The sequence below is a fragment of the Cryptomeria japonica genome, unplaced genomic scaffold, assembly GCF_030272615.1.
Source record: "Cryptomeria japonica unplaced genomic scaffold, Sugi_1.0 HiC_scaffold_55, whole genome shotgun sequence".
Taxonomy (NCBI): Eukaryota; Viridiplantae; Streptophyta; class Pinopsida; order Cupressales; family Cupressaceae; genus Cryptomeria; species Cryptomeria japonica.
The window spans coordinates 25,733-46,188 of NW_026728877.1; the positions used below are offsets into that span (position 1 = coordinate 25,733).

At 63.9% G+C, this 20,456-nt stretch overlaps 4 non-coding genes across 4 annotated transcripts; all 4 read left to right on the forward strand.

Annotated features, from left to right (window-relative positions):
* The first annotated feature begins 285 nt into the window (after positions 1 to 285).
* Positions 286 to 404, forward strand: LOC131862999 (5S ribosomal RNA). Its single transcript, XR_009361934.1, has one exon. It is a non-coding gene; the product is annotated as a 5S ribosomal RNA (ribosomal RNA).
* A 5,915-nt stretch (positions 405 to 6,319) lies between these two features.
* Positions 6,320 to 6,438, forward strand: LOC131863064 (5S ribosomal RNA). The gene has a single exon (XR_009361999.1). It is a non-coding gene; the product is annotated as a 5S ribosomal RNA (ribosomal RNA).
* Positions 6,439 to 12,426: 5,988 nt separating this feature from the next.
* LOC131863065 (5S ribosomal RNA) lies at positions 12,427 to 12,545 on the forward strand. Its single transcript, XR_009362000.1, has one exon. It is a non-coding gene; the product is annotated as a 5S ribosomal RNA (ribosomal RNA).
* Positions 12,546 to 18,460: 5,915 nt separating this feature from the next.
* Positions 18,461 to 18,579, forward strand: LOC131863066 (5S ribosomal RNA). The gene has a single exon (XR_009362001.1). It is a non-coding gene; the product is annotated as a 5S ribosomal RNA (ribosomal RNA).
* The last annotated feature ends 1,877 nt before the right edge of the window (positions 18,580 to 20,456 follow it).

Consider the following 20,456-nt stretch of genomic DNA (forward strand, 5'->3'; position numbering starts at 1 on the left):
GCCCACATGTGAGCGCAGGTCGTTGCGCCCGAGGTGGTGTGTGGGCACCGCGTTGCAGACGGGACACTGCACGCACACGACGCCCCGTCCAGGTGCACGCACGTAGGCCGGGCCGGGTGCACACCCGACGCCCTAGCAAGGTGCGCGCACCCGGGCAGGGCTCACACTTGGCGAACGGGGCGCACTTCGCGAGGGAGGGTGTGCACCTCGACGGGGGTGGGTGGCCGGGGTGGATTCGCACGTGGGTCGCGGTTTGCTAAGTACACACTGCGACAAGCTCATAACGGGTGCGATCATACCAGCGTTAGTGCACCGGATCCCATCAGAACTCCGCAGTTAAGCGCGCTTGGGCCGGAGTAGTACTAGGATGGGTGACCTCCCGGGAAGTCCCGGTGTTGCACCCTTTCTTAGTTTTTCGCCGGGCGTCGCAATGCTATTTGAATAAACCTTTTGCCCGTTTGCGTTCTCGTCGGGGCCGGGCCGGGCCGGGGTGCGCTGCCCGCACTACCGCGCGCGCGGGGGCGACACCGAGCGCGCACCCGAGGCGCCCCGAGCACACAGGCCACGGTGCAACCCGGGCGTTGTGCGCGCACCCCGGTGCGCCCGAGGTGCTGCGCGCGCACCCAGGTGAAATCGGTGTGCACCTCGGCCAGTGCGCGCTCGGTCGAGTCGCGCACGTTGGCCAAGGTGCACGGTGATGTTTCTTACTCTAAGGTTCCGCACCAGACGCCCGGGACAGGTGAGCGAAGCTGGGCGGGGCCGGGTGCGCGGCCGGGGCAGGTGCACGCAGCTGGAGAGAGCTTTGGAGCACACCAGAGGTGCGCACCTTGGAGCACACTTCGGAGCGCACCAATGATGCGCTCCATTCAAAAGTTTCCTGAAAAGGCAAAAAAAGTTGAGATTATAGAATTTCCCACTTGAGAGATTGTAAAAAAAAAAAATTTAAAATGAAGGAAACGCGGGTGCCAAGGTGTGCGCGCCCGGGTGCGCAGCCCAGCCAAGGTGTGCGCACCAAGGCGCCCACCCTGGCGAAGGTGCACGCAAGGTGCGCACCCGAGGCAAACCGGACAATTAACCCAACTTTCGACTTCGCGCGCACCTGCGCACCTTGGAGCGCACTTCGGAGCGCTCCTTGTTGCGCACCAATCTTGGGCACCTCGGAGTGCACCATGGCGCCCACCAAGGTGCGCACCCGGGGCAAACCGAGCTCCGACTTCGTGCGCACCTTGGAGCGCACGAAAGGTGCGCACCATGGCGCCCACCAAGGTGCGCAGCCCAGCCAAGGCGTGCGCATCAAGGTGCGCACCCTGGCGAAGGTGCGCACCCGGGGCAAACCGAGCTCCGACTTCGTGCGCACCTTGGAGCGCACAAAGGGTGCGCAACCCAGCCAAGGTGTGCGCACCCCGGGCAAACCGAGCTCCGAATCGTGCGCACCTTGGAGCACACTTCGGAGCCCTCCTTGGTGCGCACCGATGTTGCGCACCTCGGAGCGCACCCGGGGAAAACAATGCAATTAACCCGACTTTCGACTTCGTGGGCACCTCGGAGCGCTCTCGGGTTCGCACCTCGGAGCACACCGAGGTGCGCACCTTTGATGCGCTGCCTTCACCAATTTCCAGAAAAGGCAAGAAAACATTGAGAAGGTGTGCGCACCGAGGTGCCCACCCTGGCGAAGGTGCACGCGAGGTGCGCACCCGGGGCAAACCGGGCTCCGACTTCGTGCACGCCATGCTGCGCACCTTGGAGGGCCATGGTGCGCACCTTGGAGCACACTTCGGAGCGCTCAATGGTGCCCAACCCAGCCAAGGTGCCCACCGCGGCGAAGGTGCACGCGAGGTGCGCACCCGGGGCAAACCGGGCTCCGACTTCGTGCACGCCGCACCTTGGAGCACACTTCGGAGCGCTCCTTGGTGCGCACCAGGGCGCGCAACCCAGCCGAGGTGCCCACCCCGGCGAAGGTGCACGCGGGGTGCGCACCCGAGGCAAACCGGGCTCCGACTTCGTGCACGCCATGGTGCCCACCGCGGCGAAGGTGCACGCGAGGTGCGCACCCGGGGCAAACCGGGCTCCGACTTCGTGCACGCCGCACCTTGGAGCACACTTCGGAGCGCTCCTTGGTGCGCACCAGGGCGCGCAACCCAGCCGAGGTGCCCACCCCGGCGAAGGTGCACGCGAGGTGCGCACCCGGGGCAAACCGGGCTCCGACTTCGTGCACGCCATGGTGCCCACCGCGGCGAAGGTGCACGCGAGGTGCGCACCCGGGGCAAACCGGGCTCCGACTTCGTGCACGCCGCACCTTGGAGCACACTTCGGAGCGCTCCTTGGTGCGCACCATGGTGCCCACCAGGGCGCGCAACCCCGCCGAAGGTGCACGCGAGGTGCGCACCCGGGGCAAACCGGGCTCCGACTTCGTGCACGCCGCACCTTGGAGCACACTTCGGAGCGCTCCTTGGTGCGCACCAGGGCGCGCAACCCCGCCGAAGGTGCACGCGAGGTGCGCACCCGGGGCAAACCGGGCTCCGACTTCGTGCACGCCATGGTGCGCACCAGGGTGCCCACCGCGGCGAAGGTGCGCACCCGGGGCAAACCGGGCTCCGACTTCGTGCACGCCGCACCTTGGAGCACACTTCGGAGCGCTCCTTGGTGCGCACCAGGGCGCGCAACCCAGCCGAGGTGCCCACCCCGGCGAAGGTGCACGCGAGGTGCGCACCCGGGGCAAACCGGGCTCCGACTTCGTGCACGCCATGGTGCCCACCGCGGCGAAGGTGCGCACCCGGGGCAAACCGGGCTAGGACTTCGTGCACGCCGCACCTTGGAGCACACTTCGGAGCGCTCCTTGGTGCGCACCATGGTGCCCACCAGGCCGCGCAACCCAGCCAAGGTGTGCGCACCAAGGTGCACGCGAGGTGCGCACCCGGGGCAAACCGGGGTCCGGCTTCGTGCACGCCGCACCTTGGAGCACACATCGGGGCGCTCCCGGGTTCGCACCGGCGTTGCGCACCGTGGTGGGCACCTCGGAGCGCACCGTGGTGGGCACCTCGGAGCACACCAAGGTGGGCAGCGAGGTGCGCACCTTTGATGCGATGCCTTCACTAATTTCCATAAAAGGCAAAAGAAAACGAGATTTTAAAATTTCCGTTTTGAAAGATAGTGAGAAAAAGGGAATGCTGGTGCCATCTTGAGCCCGCCCTGGTGCGCAGCCCAGCCAAGGTGTGCGCACCAAGGTGCCCACCCTGGCGAAGGTGCGCGCCCGGGCAATTAACCCAACTTCCAACTTCGCGCGCGCCAGGGTGGGAGCGCACCCAACAACCGGGCCTGGGAAGAGCCAATGCGAGAAACCCCACCAAACGCTCTGACAAAAAAAGAGGGGGCGCTCCAGTAACCCCGCTTCGGAGCGCACCCTGGGCAAACCCAGCCAGGGTGCCCACCCCGGCCAAGGTGCAGGCGAGGTGCGCACCCGGGGCAAACCGGGCTCCGACAACGTGCACGCCGCACCTTGGAGCACACTTCGTAGCGCTCCCGGGTGCGCACCTCAGAGCACACCAAGGTGGGCAGCGAGGTGCGCACCTTTGATGCGCTGCCTTCACTAATTTCCAGAAAAGGCAAAAAAAAGAGGAGATTTTAAAATTTCCGTTTTGAAAGATAGTGAAAAAAACGGAACGCGGGTGCCATCTTGAGCCCGCCCGGGTGCACAGCCCAGGTAAGGTGCCCACCCTGGCAAAGGTGCGCACCCGGGCAATTAACCCTACTTCCGACTTCGTGCGCGCCAGGGTGGCAACCGGGCCTGGGAAGAGCCAATGCGAGAAACCCCACCAAACGCTCCGACAAAAAAAGAGGCGGCGCTCCAATAACCCCGCTTCGGAGCGCAGCCGGGGCAAACCCAGCCAAGGTGCCCACCCCGACGAAGGTGCACGCGAGGTGCGCACCCGGGGCAAACCGGGCTCCGACAACGTGCACGCAGCACCTTGGAGCACACTTCGAAGCACTCCCGGGTGCCCACCGGCGTTGCGCACCGTGGTGGGCAGCGAGGTGCGCACCTTTGATGCGCTGCCTTCACTAATTTCCAGAAAAGGCAAAAAAAAATGAGATTTTAAAATTTCCGTTTTGAAAGATAGTGAAAAAAACGGAACGCGGGTGCCATCTTGAGCCCGCCCTGGTGCGCAGCCCAGGCAAGGCATGCGCACCAAGGTGCCCACCCGCGGTGCACACCCGGGGCAAACCGGGCTCCGACTTCGTGCAGGCCGCACCTTGGAGCACACTTCGGAGCGCTCCTTGGTGCGCACCATGGTGCCCACCAGGGCGCACCCGGGGCAAACCGGGCTCCGACTTCGTGCACGCCGCACCTTGGAGCACACATCGGAGCGCTCCCAGGTTCGCACCAGCGTTGCGCACCTTTGATGCGCTGCCTTCACTAATTTCCAGAAAAGGCAAAAAAAAACGATATTTTAAAATTTCCGTTCTGAAAGATAGTGAAAAAAACGGAACGCGGGTGCCATCTTGAGCCCTTCCTGGTGCGCAGCCCAGGCAAGTTGTGCGCACCAAGGTGCCCACCCTGGCGGAGGTGCGCGCCCGGGGCAAACCGGGCTCCGACTTCGTGCACTGCATGGTGCCCACCAAGGCGCGCAACCCAGCCAAGGTGCCCACCGCAGCGAAGGTGCACGCGAGGTGCGCACCCGAGGTGCACACCCGGGGCAAACCGAGCTCCGACTTCGTGCACGCCGCACCTTGGAGCACACTTCAGAGCGCTCCTTGGTGCGCACCAGGGCGCGCAACCCAGCCAAGGTGCTCACCCCGGCGAAGGTGCACGCGAGGTGCGCACCCGGGGCAAGCCGGGCTCGGACTTCGTGCACGCCGCACCTTGGAGCACACATCGGAGCGCTCCCGGGTTCGCACCAGCATTGCGCACCTTTGATGCGCTGCCTTCACTAATTTCCAGAAAAGGCAAAAAAAAAAAAAAAACGAGATTTTAAAATTTCCGTTTTGAAAGATAGTGAAAAAAACGGAACGCGGGTGCCATCTTGAGCCCGCCCTGGTGTGCAGCCCAGGCAAGTTGTGCGCACCAAGGCACCCACCCTGGCCAAGGTGGGTCACGGGGTGGGTCCTAGGGTGGGTAACGGGGTGGGTACTAAGGTGCGTGCCAAGGTGGGTCATGGGGTGGGTGCCAAGGTGGGCACCAGGGTGGGTGTGCACCAACCCTAGCCAGGGTAGGTCACGGGGTGGTTGTCGGGGTGGGCGTCAAGGAGCCAAGGTGGGTGGCAAGTAGCCAAGTTGCGTGCCAAGGTGGGTGTCGGGGTGGGTGCCAAGGATCCAAGGTGGGTGCCAAGGAACCAAGGTGGGTGTCTGGGTGGGTGCCGAGGTGGGAGCCAGGGTGGGTCCCAAGGTGAGTGCAAAGGTGGGTGCCAGGGTCAAGGTGAGTGCCAATGTGGGTTCCAAGGTGCCAGGGTCAGGGTGAGTGCCAATGTGGGTTCAAAGGTGCTAAGTTGGGTGCGAGGTTGGGTGCGAGGGTGGGTGGGTGCCAAGGTGTGCTAGGTGGAAGCCCGGGTGGGTCGGCATCCCATGGGTGTCGAGTTGGGTGCCTGATGGGTGCTTCTTGTCAAGTTTTAGTCGTCGGGACTCATTTCGAGCCTTAGAGGTCGTTTCTTGTCCGGTTGCCCTGTCTTCGACCTGGGAACCCAATTTTGGTCCTCGGGTCCCATTTTTTTTTGTCTCGCATCCCACTTTTGGCCTGTGGCCTTTTCGGGGTCGATTCTCGTTTTGGGCATCAGAGCATGTTTCTTCTCCTAAAACCCAATATTTGTTTATTAAGTCTCGGAACACATTTTTGTTCTCGTGGACCCATCATGGGTCTTGGAACGCATTTGTGGTCCTTGGGTCCCATTTTGCATCCCGAAACTTGTGTTTTGGTGCTTGATCCCTATTTTGGGTGCCCACCTTGCACCAAGTGCGCACCCGGGGCAAACCGAGCGCCTTGGTGCACCGGGGCAAGATCGAGCGTGCACCCGAGGCGCCCCGAACATGCACCAAGGTGCACTCGGCCCACATGTGAGCGCAGGTCGTTGCGCCCGAGGTGGTGTGTGGGCACCGCGTTGCAGACGGGACACTGCACGCACACGACGCCCCGTCCAGGTGCACGCACGTAGGCCGGGCCGGGTGCACACCCGACGCCCTAGCAAGGTGCGCGCACCCGGGCAGGGCTCACACTTGGCGAACGGGGCGCACTTCGCGAGGGAGGGTGTGCACCTCGACGGGGGTGGGTGGCCGGGGTGGATTCGCACGTGGGTCGCGGTTTGCTAAGTACACACTGCGACAAGCTCATAACGGGTGCGATCATACCAGCGTTAGTGCACCGGATCCCATCAGAACTCCGCAGTTAAGCGCGCTTGGGCCGGAGTAGTACTGGGATGGGTGACCTCCCGGGAAGTCCCGGTGTTGCACCCTTTCTTAGTTTTTCGCCGGGCGTCGCAATGCTATTTGAATAAACCTTTTGCCCGTTTGCGTTCTCGTCGGGGCCGGGCCGGGCCGGGGTGCGCTGCCCGCACTACCGCGCGCGCGGGGGCGACACCGAGCGCGCACCCGAGGCGCCCCGAGCACACAGGCCACGGTGCAACCCGGGCGTTGTGCGCGCACCCCGGTGCGCCCGAGGTGCTGCGCGCGCACCCAGGTGAAATCGGTGTGCACCTCGGCCAGTGCGCGCTCGGTCGAGTCGCGCACGTTGGCCAAGGTGCACGGTGATGTTTCTTACTCTAAGGTTCCGCACCAGACGCCCGGGACAGGTGAGCGAAGCTGGGCGGGGCCGGGTGCGCGGCCGGGGCAGGTGCACGCAGCTGGAGAGAGCTTTGGAGCACACCAGAGGTGCGCACCTTGGAGCACACTTCGGAGCGCACCAATGATGCGCTCCATTCAAAAGTTTCCTGAAAAGGCAAAAAAAGTTGAGATTATAGAATTTCCCACTTGAGAGATTGTAAAAAAAAAAAATTTAAAATGAAGGAAACGCGGGTGCCAAGGTGTGCGCGCCCGGGTGCGCAGCCCAGCCAAGGTGTGCGCACCAAGGCGCCCACCCTGGCGAAGGTGCACGCAAGGTGCGCACCCGAGGCAAACCGGACAATTAACCCAACTTTCGACTTCGCGCGCACCTGCGCACCTTGGAGCGCACTTCGGAGCGCTCCTTGGTGCGCACCAATCTTGGGCACCTCGGAGTGCACCATGGCGCCCACCAAGGTGCGCACCCGGGGCAAACCGAGCTCCGACTTCGTGCGCACCTTGGAGCGCACGAAAGGTGCGCACCATGGCGCCCACCAAGGTGCGCAGCCCAGCCAAGGCGTGCGCATCAAGGTGCGCACCCTGGCGAAGGTGCGCACCCGGGGCAAACCGAGCTCCGACTTCGTGCGCACCTTGGAGCGCACAAAGGGTGCGCAACCCAGCCAAGGTGTGCGCACCCCGGGCAAACCGAGCTCCGAATCGTGCGCACCTTGGAGCACACTTCGGAGCCCTCCTTGGTGCGCACCGATGTTGCGCACCTCGGAGCGCACCCGGGGAAAACAATGCAATTAACCCGACTTTCGACTTCGTGGGCACCTCGGAGCGCTCTCGGGTTCGCACCTCGGAGCACACCGAGGTGCGCACCTTTGATGCGCTGCCTTCACCAATTTCCAGAAAAGGCAAGAAAACATTGAGAAGGTGTGCGCACCGAGGTGCCCACCCTGGCGAAGGTGCACGCGAGGTGCGCACCCGGGGCAAACCGGGCTCCGACTTCGTGCACGCCATGCTGCGCACCTTGGAGGGCCATGGTGCGCACCTTGGAGCACACTTCGGAGCGCTCAATGGTGCCCAACCCAGCCAAGGTGCCCACCGCGGCGAAGGTGCACGCGAGGTGCGCACCCGGGGAAACCGGGCTCCGACTTCGTGCACGCCGCACCTTGGAGCACACTTCGGAGCGCTCCTTGGTGCGCACCAGGGCGCGCAACCCAGCCGAGGTGCCCACCCCGGCGAAGGTGCACGCGGGGTGCGCACCCGGGGCAAACCGGGCTCCGACTTCGTGCACGCCATGGTGCCCACCGCGGCGAAGGTGCACGCGAGGTGCGCACCCGGGGCAAACCGGGCTCCGACTTCGTGCACGCCGCACCTTGGAGCACACTTCGGAGCGCTCCTTGGTGCGCACCAGGGCGCGCAACCCAGCCGAGGTGCCCACCCCAGCGAAGGTGCACGCGAGGTGCGCACCCGGGGCAAACCGGGCTCCGACTTCGTGCACGCCATGGTGCCCACCGCGGCGAAGGTGCACGCGAGGTGCGCACCCGGGGCAAACCGGGCTCCGACTTCGTGCACGCCATGGTGCCCACCGCGGCGAAGGTGCACGCGAGGTGCGCACCCGGGGCAAACCGGGCTCCGACTTCGTGCACGCCGCACCTTGGAGCACACTTCGGAGCGCTCCTTGGTGCGCACCATGGTGCCCACCAGGGCGCGCAACCCCGCCGAAGGTGCACGCGAGGTGCGCACCCGGGGCAAACCGGGCTCCGACTTCGTGCACGCCGCACCTTGGAGCACACTTCGGAGCGCTCCTTGGTGCGCACCAGGGCGCGCAACCCCGCCGAAGGTGCACGCGAGGTGCGCACCCGGGGCAAACCGGGCTCCGACTTCGTGCACGCCATGGTGCGCACCATGGTGCCCACCGCGGCGAAGGTGCGCACCCGGGGCAAACCGGGCTCCGACTTCGTGCACGCCGCACCTTGGAGCACACTTCGGAGCGCTCCTTGGTGCGCACCAGGGCGCGCAACCCAGCCGAGGTGCCCACCCCGGCGAAGGTGCACGCGAGGTGCGCACCCGGGGCAAACCGGGCTCCGACTTCGTGCACGCCATGGTGCCCACCGCGGCGAAGGTGCGCACCCGGGGCAAACCGGGCTAGGACTTCGTGCACGCCGCACCTTGGAGCACACTTCGGAGCGCTCCTTGGTGCGCACCATGGTGCCCACCAGGCCGCGCAACCCAGCCAAGGTGTGCGCACCAAGGTGCACGCGAGGTGCGCACCCGGGGCAAACCGGGGTCCGGCTTCGTGCACGCCGCACCTTGGAGCACACATCGGGGCGCTCCCGGGTTCGCACCGGCGTTGCGCACCGTGGTGGGCACCTCGGAGCGCACCGTGGTGGGCACCTCGGAGCACACCAAGGTGGGCAGCGAGGTGCGCACCTTTGATGCGATGCCTTCACTAATTTCCATAAAAGGCAAAAGAAAACGAGATTTTAAAATTTCCGTTTTGAAAGATAGTGAGAAAAAGGGAATGCTGGTGCCATCTTGAGCCCGCCCTGGTGCGCAGCCCAGCCAAGGTGTGCGCACCAAGGTGCCCACCCTGGCGAAGGTGCGCGCCCGGGCAATTAACCCAACTTCCAACTTCGCGCGCGCCAGGGTGGGAGCGCACCCAACAACCGGGCCTGGGAAGAGCCAATGCGAGAAACCCCACCAAACGCTCTGACAAAAAAAGAGGGGGCGCTCCAGTAACCCCGCTTCGGAGCGCACCCTGGGCAAACCCAGCCAGGGTGCCCACCCCGGCCAAGGTGCAGGCGAGGTGCGCACCCGGGGCAAACCGGGCTCCGACAACGTGCACGCCGCACCTTGGAGCACACTTCGTAGCGCTCCCGGGTGCGCACCTCAGAGCACACCAAGGTGGGCAGCGAGGTGCGCACCTTTGATGCGCTGCCTTCACTAATTTCCAGAAAAGGCAAAAAAAAGAGGAGATTTTAAAATTTCCGTTTTGAAAGATAGTGAAAAAAACGGAACGCGGGTGCCATCTTGAGCCCGCCCTGGTGCACAGCCCAGGTAAGGTGCCCACCCTGGCAAAGGTGCGCACCCGGGCAATTAACCCTACTTCCGACTTCGTGCGCGCCAGGGTGGCAACCGGGCCTGGGAAGAGCCAATGCGAGAAACCCCACCAAACGCTCCGACAAAAAAAGAGGCGGCGCTCCAATAACCCCGCTTCGGAGCGCAGCCGGGGCAAACCCAGCCAAGGTGCCCACCCCGACGAAGGTGCACGCGAGGTGCGCACCCGGGGCAAACCGGGCTCCGACAACGTGCACGCAGCACCTTGGAGCACACTTCGAAGCACTCCCGGGTGCCCACCGGCGTTGCGCACCGTGGTGGGCAGCGAGGTGCGCACCTTTGATGCGCTGCCTTCACTAATTTCCAGAAAAGGCAAAAAAAAATGAGATTTTAAAATTTCCGTTTTGAAAGATAGTGAAAAAAACGGAACGCGGGTGCCATCTTGAGCCCGCCCTGGTGCGCAGCCCAGGCAAGGCATGCGCACCAAGGTGCCCACCCGCGGTGCACACCCGGGGCAAACCGGGCTCCGACTTCGTGCAGGCCGCACCTTGGAGCACACTTCGGAGCGCTCCTTGGTGCGCACCATGGTGCCCACCAGGGCGCACCCGGGGCAAACCGGGCTCCGACTTCGTGCACGCCGCACCTTGGAGCACACATCGGAGCGCTCCCAGGTTCGCACCAGCGTTGCGCACCTTTGATGCGCTGCCTTCACTAATTTCCAGAAAAGGCAAAAAAAAACGATATTTTAAAATTTCCGTTCTGAAAGATAGTGAAAAAAACGGAACGCGGGTGCCATCTTGAGCCCTTCCTGGTGCGCAGCCCAGGCAAGTTGTGCGCACCAAGGTGCCCACCCTGGCGGAGGTGCGCGCCCGGGGCAAACCGGGCTCCGACTTCGTGCACTGCATGGTGCCCACCAAGGCGCGCAACCCAGCCAAGGTGCCCACCGCAGCGAAGGTGCACGCGAGGTGCGCACCCGAGGTGCACACCCGGGGCAAACCGAGCTCCGACTTCGTGCACGCCGCACCTTGGAGCACACTTCAGAGCGCTCCTTGGTGCGCACCAGGGCGCGCAACCCAGCCAAGGTGCTCACCCCGGCGAAGGTGCACGCGAGGTGCGCACCCGGGGCAAGCCGGGCTCGGACTTCGTGCACGCCGCACCTTGGAGCACACATCGGAGCGCTCCCGGGTTCGCACCAGCATTGCGCACCTTTGATGCGCTGCCTTCACTAATTTCCAGAAAAGGCAAAAAAAAAAAAAAAACGAGATTTTAAAATTTCCGTTTTGAAAGATAGTGAAAAAAACGGAACGCGGGTGCCATCTTGAGCCCGCCCTGGTGTGCAGCCCAGGCAAGTTGTGCGCACCAAGGCACCCACCCTGGCCAAGGTGGGTCACGGGGTGGGTCCTAGGGTGGGTAACGGGGTGGGTACTAAGGTGCGTGCCAAGGTGGGTCATGGGGTGGGTGCCAAGGTGGGCACCAGGGTGGGTGTGCACCAACCCTAGCCAGGGTAGGTCACGGGGTGGTTGTCGGGGTGGGCGTCAAGGAGCCAAGGTGGGTGGCAAGTAGCCAAGTTGCGTGCCAAGGTGGGTGTCGGGGTGGGTGCCAAGGATCCAAGGTGGGTGCCAAGGAACCAAGGTGGGTGTCTGGGTGGGTGCCGAGGTGGGAGCCAGGGTGGGTCCCAAGGTGAGTGCAAAGGTGGGTGCCAGGGTCAAGGTGAGTGCCAATGTGGGTTCCAAGGTGCCAGGGTCAGGGTGAGTGCCAATGTGGGTTCAAAGGTGCTAAGTTGGGTGCGAGGTTGGGTGCGAGGGTGGGTGGGTGCCAAGGTGTGCTAGGTGGAAGCCCGGGTGGGTCGGCATCCCATGGGTGTCGAGTTGGGTGCCTGATGGGTGCTTCTTGTCAAGTTTTAGTCGTCGGGACTCATTTCGAGCCTTAGAGGTCGTTTCTTGTCCGGTTGCCCTGTCTTCGACCTGGGAACCCAATTTTGGTCCTCGGGTCCCATTTTTTTTTGTCTCGCATCCCACTTTTGGCCTGTGGCCTTTTCGGGGTCGATTCTCGTTTTGGGCATCAGAGCATGTTTCTTCTCCTAAAACCCAATATTTGTTTATTAAGTCTCGGAACACATTTTTGTTCTCGTGGACCCATCATGGGTCTTGGAACGCATTTGTGGTCCTTGGGTCCCATTTTGCATCCCGAAACTTGTGTTTTGGTGCTTGATCCCTATTTTGGGTGCCCACCTTGCACCAAGTGCGCACCCGGGGCAAACCGAGCGCCTTGGTGCACCGGGGCAAGATCGAGCGTGCACCCGAGGCGCCCCGAACATGCACCAAGGTGCACTCGGCCCACATGTGAGCGCAGGTCGTTGCGCCCGAGGTGGTGTGTGGGCACCGCGTTGCAGACGGGACACTGCACGCACACGACGCCCCGTCCAGGTGCACGCACGTAGGCCGGGCCGGGTGCACACCCGACGCCCTAGCAAGGTGCGCGCACCCGGGCAGGGCTCACACTTGGCGAACGGGGCGCACTTCGCGAGGGAGGGTGTGCACCTCGACGGGGGTGGGTGGCCGGGGTGGATTCGCACGTGGGTCGCGGTTTGCTAAGTACACACTGCGACAAGCTCATAACGGGTGCGATCATACCAGCGTTAGTGCACCGGATCCCATCAGAACTCCGCAGTTAAGCGCGCTTGGGCCGGAGTAGTACTGGGATGGGTGACCTCCCGGGAAGTCCCGGTGTTGCACCCTTTCTTAGTTTTTCGCCGGGCGTCGCAATGCTATTTGAATAAACCTTTTGCCCGTTTGCGTTCTCGTCGGGGCCGGGCCGGGCCGGGGTGCGCTGCCCGCACTACCGCGCGCGCGGGGGCGACACCGAGCGCGCACCCGAGGCGCCCCGAGCACACAGGCCACGGTGCAACCCGGGCGTTGTGCGCGCACCCCGGTGCGCCCGAGGTGCTGCGCGCGCACCCAGGTGAAATCGGTGTGCACCTCGGCCAGTGCGCGCTCGGTCGAGTCGCGCACGTTGGCCAAGGTGCACAGTGATGTTTCTTACTCTAAGGTTCCGCACCAGACGCCCGGGACAGGTGAGCGAAGCTGGGCGGGGCCGGGTGCGCGGCCGGGGCAGGTGCACGCAGCTGGAGAGAGCTTTGGAGCACACCAGAGGTGCGCACCTTGGAGCACACTTCGGAGCGCACCAATGATGCGCTCCATTCAAAAGTTTCCTGAAAAGGCAAAAAAAGTTGAGATTATAGAATTTCCCACTTGAGAGATTGTAAAAAAAAAAAATTTAAAATGAAGGAAACGCGGGTGCCAAGGTGTGCGCGCCCGGGTGCGCAGCCCAGCCAAGGTGTGCGCACCAAGGCGCCCACCCTGGCGAAGGTGCACGCAAGGTGCGCACCCGAGGCAAACCGGACAATTAACCCAACTTTCGACTTCGCGCGCACCTGCGCACCTTGGAGCGCACTTCGGAGCGCTCCTTGGTGCGCACCAATCTTGGGCACCTCGGAGTGCACCATGGCGCCCACCAAGGTGCGCACCCGGGGCAAACCGAGCTCCGACTTCGTGCGCACCTTGGAGCGCACGAAAGGTGCGCACCATGGCGCCCACCAAGGTGCGCAGCCCAGCCAAGGCGTGCGCATCAAGGTGCGCACCCTGGCGAAGGTGCGCACCCGGGGCAAACCGAGCTCCGACTTCGTGCGCACCTTGGAGCGCACAAAGGGTGCGCAACCCAGCCAAGGTGTGCGCACCCCGGGCAAACCGAGCTCCGAATCGTGCGCACCTTGGAGCACACTTCGGAGCCCTCCTTGGTGCGCACCGATGTTGCGCACCTCGGAGCGCACCCGGGGAAAACAATGCAATTAACCCGACTTTCGACTTCGTGGGCACCTCGGAGCGCTCTCGGGTTCGCACCTCGGAGCACACCGAGGTGCGCACCTTTGATGCGCTGCCTTCACCAATTTCCAGAAAAGGCAAGAAAACATTGAGAAGGTGTGCGCACCGAGGTGCCCACCCTGGCGAAGGTGCACGCGAGGTGCGCACCCGGGGCAAACCGGGCTCCGACTTCGTGCACGCCATGCTGCGCACCTTGGAGGGCCATGGTGCGCACCTTGGAGCACACTTCGGAGCGCTCAATGGTGCCCAACCCAGCCAAGGTGCCCACCGCGGCGAAGGTGCACGCGAGGTGCGCACCCGGGGCAAACCGGGCTCCGACTTCGTGCACGCCGCACCTTGGAGCACACTTCGGAGCGCTCCTTGGTGCGCACCAGGGCGCGCAACCCAGCCGAGGTGCCCACCCCGGCGAAGGTGCACGCGGGGTGCGCACCCGGGGCAAACCGGGCTCCGACTTCGTGCACGCCATGGTGCCCACCGCGGCGAAGGTGCACGCGAGGTGCGCACCCGGGGCAAACCGGGCTCCGACTTCGTGCACGCCGCACCTTGGAGCACACTTCGGAGCGCTCCTTGGTGCGCACCAGGGCGCGCAACCCAGCCGAGGTGCCCACCCCGGCGAAGGTGCACGCGAGGTGCGCACCCGGGGCAAACCGGGCTCCGACTTCGTGCACGCCATGGTGCCCACCGCGGCGAAGGTGCACGCGAGGTGCGCACCCGGGGCAAACCGGGCTCCGACTTCGTGCACGCCGCACCTTGGAGCACACTTCGGAGCGCTCCTTGGTGCGCACCATGGTGCCCACCAGGGCGCGCAACCCCGCCGAAGGTGCACGCGAGGTGCGCACCCGGGGCAAACCGGGCTCCGACTTCGTGCACGCCGCACCTTGGAGCACACTTCGGAGCGCTCCTTGGTGCGCACCAGGGCGCGCAACCCCGCCGAAGGTGCACGCGAGGTGCGCACCCGGGGCAAACCGGGCTCCGACTTCGTGCACGCCATGGTGCGCACCAGGGTGCCCACCGCGGCGAAGGTGCGCACCCGGGGCAAACCGGGCTCCGACTTCGTGCACGCCGCACCTTGGAGCACACTTCGGAGCGCTCCTTGGTGCGCACCAGGGCGCGCAACCCAGCCGAGGTGCCCACCCCGGCGAAGGTGCACGCGAGGTGCGCACCCGGGGCAAACCGGGCTCCGACTTCGTGCACGCCATGGTGCCCACCGCGGCGAAGGTGCGCACCCGGGGCAAACCGGGCTAGGACTTCGTGCACGCCGCACCTTGGAGCACACTTTGGAGCGCTCCTTGGTGCGCACCATGGTGCCCACCAGGCCGCGCAACCCAGCCAAGGTGTGCGCACCAAGGTGCACGCGAGGTGCGCACCCGGGGCAAACCGGGGTCCGGCTTCGTGCACGCCGCACCTTGGAGCACACATCGGGGCGCTCCCGGGTTCGCACCGGCGTTGCGCACCGTGGTGGGCACCTCGGAGCGCACCGTGGTGGGCACCTCGGAGCACACCAAGGTGGGCAGCGAGGTGCGCACCTTTGATGCGATGCCTTCACTAATTTCCATAAAAGGCAAAAAAAAACGAGATTTTAAAATTTCCGTTTTGAAAGATAGTGAGAAAAAGGGAATGCTGGTGCCATCTTGAGCCCGCCCTGGTGCGCAGCCCAGCCAAGGTGTGCGCACCAAGGTGCCCACCCTGGCGAAGGTGCGCGCCCGGGCAATTAACCCAACTTCCAACTTCGCGCGCGCCAGGGTGGGAGCGCACCCAACAACCGGGCCTGGGAAGAGCCAATGCGAGAAACCCCACCAAACGCTCTGACAAAAAAAGAGGGGGCGCTCCAGTAACCCCGCTTCGGAGCGCACCCTGGGCAAACCCAGCCAGGGTGCCCACCCCGGCCAAGGTGCAGGCGAGGTGCGCACCCGGGGCAAACCGGGCTCCGACAACGTGCACGCCGCACCTTGGAGCACACTTCGTAGCGCTCCCGGGTGCGCACCTCAGAGCACACCAAGGTGGGCAGCGAGGTGCGCACCTTTGATGCGCTGCCTTCACTAATTTCCAGAAAAGGCAAAAAAAAGAGGAGATTTTAAAATTTCCGTTTTGAAAGATAGTGAAAAAAACGGAACGCGGGTGCCATCTTGAGCCCGCCCTGGTGCACAGCCCAGGTAAGGTGCCCACCCTGGCAAAGGTGCGCACCCGGGCAATTAACCCTACTTCCGACTTCGTGCGCGCCAGGGTGGCAACCGGGCCTGGGAAGAGCCAATGCGAGAAACCCCACCAAACGCTCCGACAAAAAAAGAGGCGGCGCTCCAATAACCCCGCTTCGGAGCGCAGCCGGGGCAAACCCAGCCAAGGTGCCCACCCCGACGAAGGTGCACGCGAGGTGCGCACCCGGGGCAAACCGGGCTCCGACAACGTGCACGCAGCACCTTGGAGCACACTTCGAAGCACTCCCGGGTGCCCACCGGCGTTGCGCACCGTGGTGGGCAGCGAGGTGCGCACCTTTGATGCGCTGCCTTCACTAATTTCCAGAAAAGGCAAAAAAAAATGAGATTTTAAAATTTCCGTTTTGAAAGATAGTGAAAAAAACGGAACGCGGGTGCCATCTTGAGCCCGCCCTGGTGCGCAGCCCAGGCAAGGCATGCGCACCAAGGTGCCCACCCGCGGTGCACGCCCGGGGCAAACCGGGCTCCGACTTCGTGCAGGCCGCACCTTGGAGCACACTTCGGAGCGCTCCTTGGTGCGCACCATGGTGCCCACCAGGGCGCACCCGGGGCAAACCGGGCTCCGACTTCGTGCACGCCGCACCTTGGAGCACACATCGGAGCGCTCCCAGGTTCGCACCAGCGTTGCGCACCTTTGATGCGCTGCCTTCACTAATTTCCAGAAAAGGCAAAAAAAAACGATATTTTAAAATTTCCGTTCTGAAAGATAGTGAAAAAAACGGAACGCGGGTGCCATCTTGAGCCCTTCCTGGTGCGCAGCCCAGGCAAGTTGTGCGCACCAAGGTGCCCACCCTGGCGGAGGTGCGCGCCCGGGGCAAACCGGGCTCCGACTTCGTGCACTGCATGGTGCCCACCAAGGCGCGCAACCCAGCCAAGGTGCCCACCGCAGCGAAGGTGCACGCGAGGTGCGCACCCGAGGTGCACACCCGGGGCAAACCGAGCTCCGACTTCGTGCACGCCGCACCTTGGAGCACACTTCAGAGCGCTCCTTGGTGCGCACCAGGGCGCGCAACCCAGCCAAGGTGCTCACCCCGGCGAAGGTGCACGCGAGGTGCGCACCCGGGGCAAGCCGGGCTCGGACTTCGTGCACGCCGCACCTTGGAGCACACATCGGAGCGCTCCCGGGTTCGCACCAGCATTGCGCACCTTTGATGCGCTGCCTTCACTAATTTCCAGAAAAGGCAAAAAAAAAAAAAAAACGAGATTTTAAAATTTCCGTTTTGAAAGATAGTGAAAAAAACGGAACGCGGGTGCCATCTTGAGCCCGCCCTGGTGTGCAGCCCAGGCAAGTTGTGCGCACCAAGGCACCCACCCTGGCCAAGGTGGGTCACGGGGTGGGTCCTAGGGTGGGTAACGGGGTGGGTACTAAGGTGCGTGCCAAGGTGGGTCATGGGGTGGGTGCCAAGGTGGGCACCAGGGTGGGTGTGCACCAACCCTAGCCAGGGTAGGTCACGGGGTGGTTGTCGGGGTGGGCGTCAAGGAGCCAAGGTGGGTGGCAAGTAGCCAAGTTGCGTGCCAAGGTGGGTGTCGGGGTGGGTGCCAAGGATCCAAGGTGGGTGCCAAGGAACCAAGGTGGGTGTCTGGGTGGGTGCCGAGGTGGGAGCCAGGGTGGGTCCCAAGGTGAGTGCAAAGGTGGGTGCCAGGGTCAAGGTGAGTGCCAATGTGGGTTCCAAGGTGCCAGGGTCAGGGTGAGTGCCAATGTGGGTTCAAAGGTGCTAAGTTGGGTGCGAGGTTGGGTGCGAGGGTGGGTGGGTGCCAAGGTGTGCTAGGTGGAAGCCCGGGTGGGTCGGCATCCCATGGGTGTCGAGTTGGGTGCCTGATGGGTGCTTCTTGTCAAGTTTTAGTCGTCGGGACTCATTTCGAGCCTTAGAGGTCGTTTCTTGTCCGGTTGCCCTGTCTTCGACCTGGGAACCCAATTTTGGTCCTCGGGTCCCATTTTTTTTTGTCTCGCATCCCACTTTTGGCCTGTGGCCTTTTCGGGGTCGATTCTCGTTTTGGGCATCAGAGCATGTTTCTTCTCCTAAAACCCAATATTTGTTTATTAAGTCTCGGAACACATTTTTGTTCTCGTGGACCCATCATGGGTCTTGGAACGCATTTGTGGTCCTTGGGTCCCATTTTGCATCCCGAAACTTGTGTTTTGGTGCTTGATCCCTATTTTGGGTGCCCACCTTGCACCAAGTGCGCACCCGGGGCAAACCGAGCGCCTTGGTGCACCGGGGCAAGATCGAGCGTGCACCCGAGGCGCCCCGAACATGCACCAAGGTGCACTCGGCCCACATGTGAGCGCAGGTCGTTGCGCCCGAGGTGGTGTGTGGGCACCGCGTTGCAGACGGGACACTGCACGCACACGACGCCCCGTCCAGGTGCACGCACGTAGGCCGGGCCGGGTGCACACCCGACGCCCTAGCAAGGTGCGCGCACCCGGGCAGGGCTCACACTTGGCGAACGGGGCGCACTTCGCGAGGGAGGGTGTGCACCTCGACGGGGGTGGGTGGCCGGGGTGGATTCGCACGTGGGTCGCGGTTTGCTAAGTACACACTGCGACAAGCTCATAACGGGTGCGATCATACCAGCGTTAGTGCACCGGATCCCATCAGAACTCCGCAGTTAAGCGCGCTTGGGCCGGAGTAGTACTGGGATGGGTGACCTCCCGGGAAGTCCCGGTGTTGCACCCTTTCTTAGTTTTTCGCCGGGCGTCGCAATGCTATTTGAATAAACCTTTTGCCCGTTTGCGTTCTCGTCGGGGCCGGGCCGGGCCGGGGTGCGCTGCCCGCACTACCGCGCGCGCGGGGGCGACACCGAGCGCGCACCCGAGGCGCCCCGAGCACACAGGCCACGGTGCAACCCGGGCGTTGTGCGCGCACCCCGGTGCGCCCGAGGTGCTGCGCGCGCACCCAGGTGAAATCGGTGTGCACCTCGGCCAGTGCGCGCTCGGTCGAGTCGCGCACGTTGGCCAAGGTGCACGGTGATGTTTCTTACTCTAAGGTTCCGCACCAGACGCCCGGGACAGGTGAGCGAAGCTGGGCGGGGCCGGGTGCGCGGCCGGGGCAGGTGCACGCAGCTGGAGAGAGCTTTGGAGCACACCAGAGGTGCGCACCTTGGAGCACACTTCGGAGCGCACCAATGATGCGCTCCATTCAAAAGTTTCCTGAAAAGGCAAAAAAAGTTGAGATTATAGAATTTCCCACTTGAGAGATTGTAAAAAAAAAAAATTTAAAATGAAGGAAACGCGGGTGCCAAGGTGTGCGCGCCCGGGTGCGCAGCCCAGCCAAGGTGTGCGCACCAAGGCGCCCACCCTGGCGAAGGTGCACGCAAGGTGCGCACCCGAGGCAAACCGGACAATTAACCCAACTTTCGACTTCGCGCGCACCTGCGCACCTTGGAGCGCACTTCGGAGCGCTCCTTGGTGCGCACCAATCTTGGGCACCTCGGAGTGCACCATGGCGCCCACCAAGGTGCGCACCCGGGGCAAACCGAGCTCCGACTTCGTGCGCACCTTGGAGCGCACGAAAGGTGCGCACCATGGCGCCCACCAAGGTGCGCAGCCCAGCCAAGGCGTGCGCATCAAGGTGCGCACCCTGGCGAAGGTGCGCACCCGGGGCAAACCGAGCTCCGACTTCGTGCGCACCTTGGAGCGCACAAAGGGTGCGCAACCCAGCCAAGGTGTGCGCACCCCGGGCAAACCGAGCTCCGAATCGTGCGCACCTTGGAGCACACTTCGGAGCCCTCCTTGGTGCGCACCGATGTTGCGCACCTCGGAGCGCACCCGGGGAAAACAATGCAATTAACCCGACTTTCGACTTCGTGGGCACCTCGGAGCGCTCTCGGGTTCGCACCTCGGAGCACACCGAGGTGCGCACCTTTGATGCGCTGCCTTCACCAATTTCCAGAAAAGGCAAGAAAACATTGAGAAGGTGTGCGCACCGAGGTGCCCACCCTGGCGAAGGTGCACGCGAGGTGCGCACCCGGGGCAAACCGGGCTCCGACTTCGTGCACGCCATGCTGCGCACCTTGGAGGGCCATGGTGCGCACCTTGGAGCACACTTCGGAGCGCTCAATGGTGCCCAACCCAGCCAAGGTGCCCACCGCGGCGAAGGTGCACGCGAGGTGCGCACCCGGGGCAAACCGGGCTCCGACTTCGTGCACGCCGCACCTTGGAGCACACTTCGGAGCGCTCCTTGGTGCGCACCAGGGCGCGCAACCCAGCCGAGGTGCCCACCCCGGCGAAGGTGCACGCGGGGTGCGCACCCGGGGCAAACCGGGCTCCGACTTCGTGCACGCCATGGTGCCCACCGCGGCGAAGGTGCACGCGAGGTGCGCACCCGGGGCAAACCGGGCTCCGACTTCGTGCACGCCGCACCTTGGAGCACACTTCGGAGCGCTCCTTGGTGCGCACCAGGGCGCGCAACCCAGCCGAGGTGCCCACCCCGGCGAAGGTGCACGCGAGGTGCGCACCCGGGGCAAACCGGGCTCCGACTTCGTGCACGCCATGGTGCCCACCGCGGCGAAGGTGCACGCGAGGTGCGCACCCGGGGCAAACCGGGCTCCGACT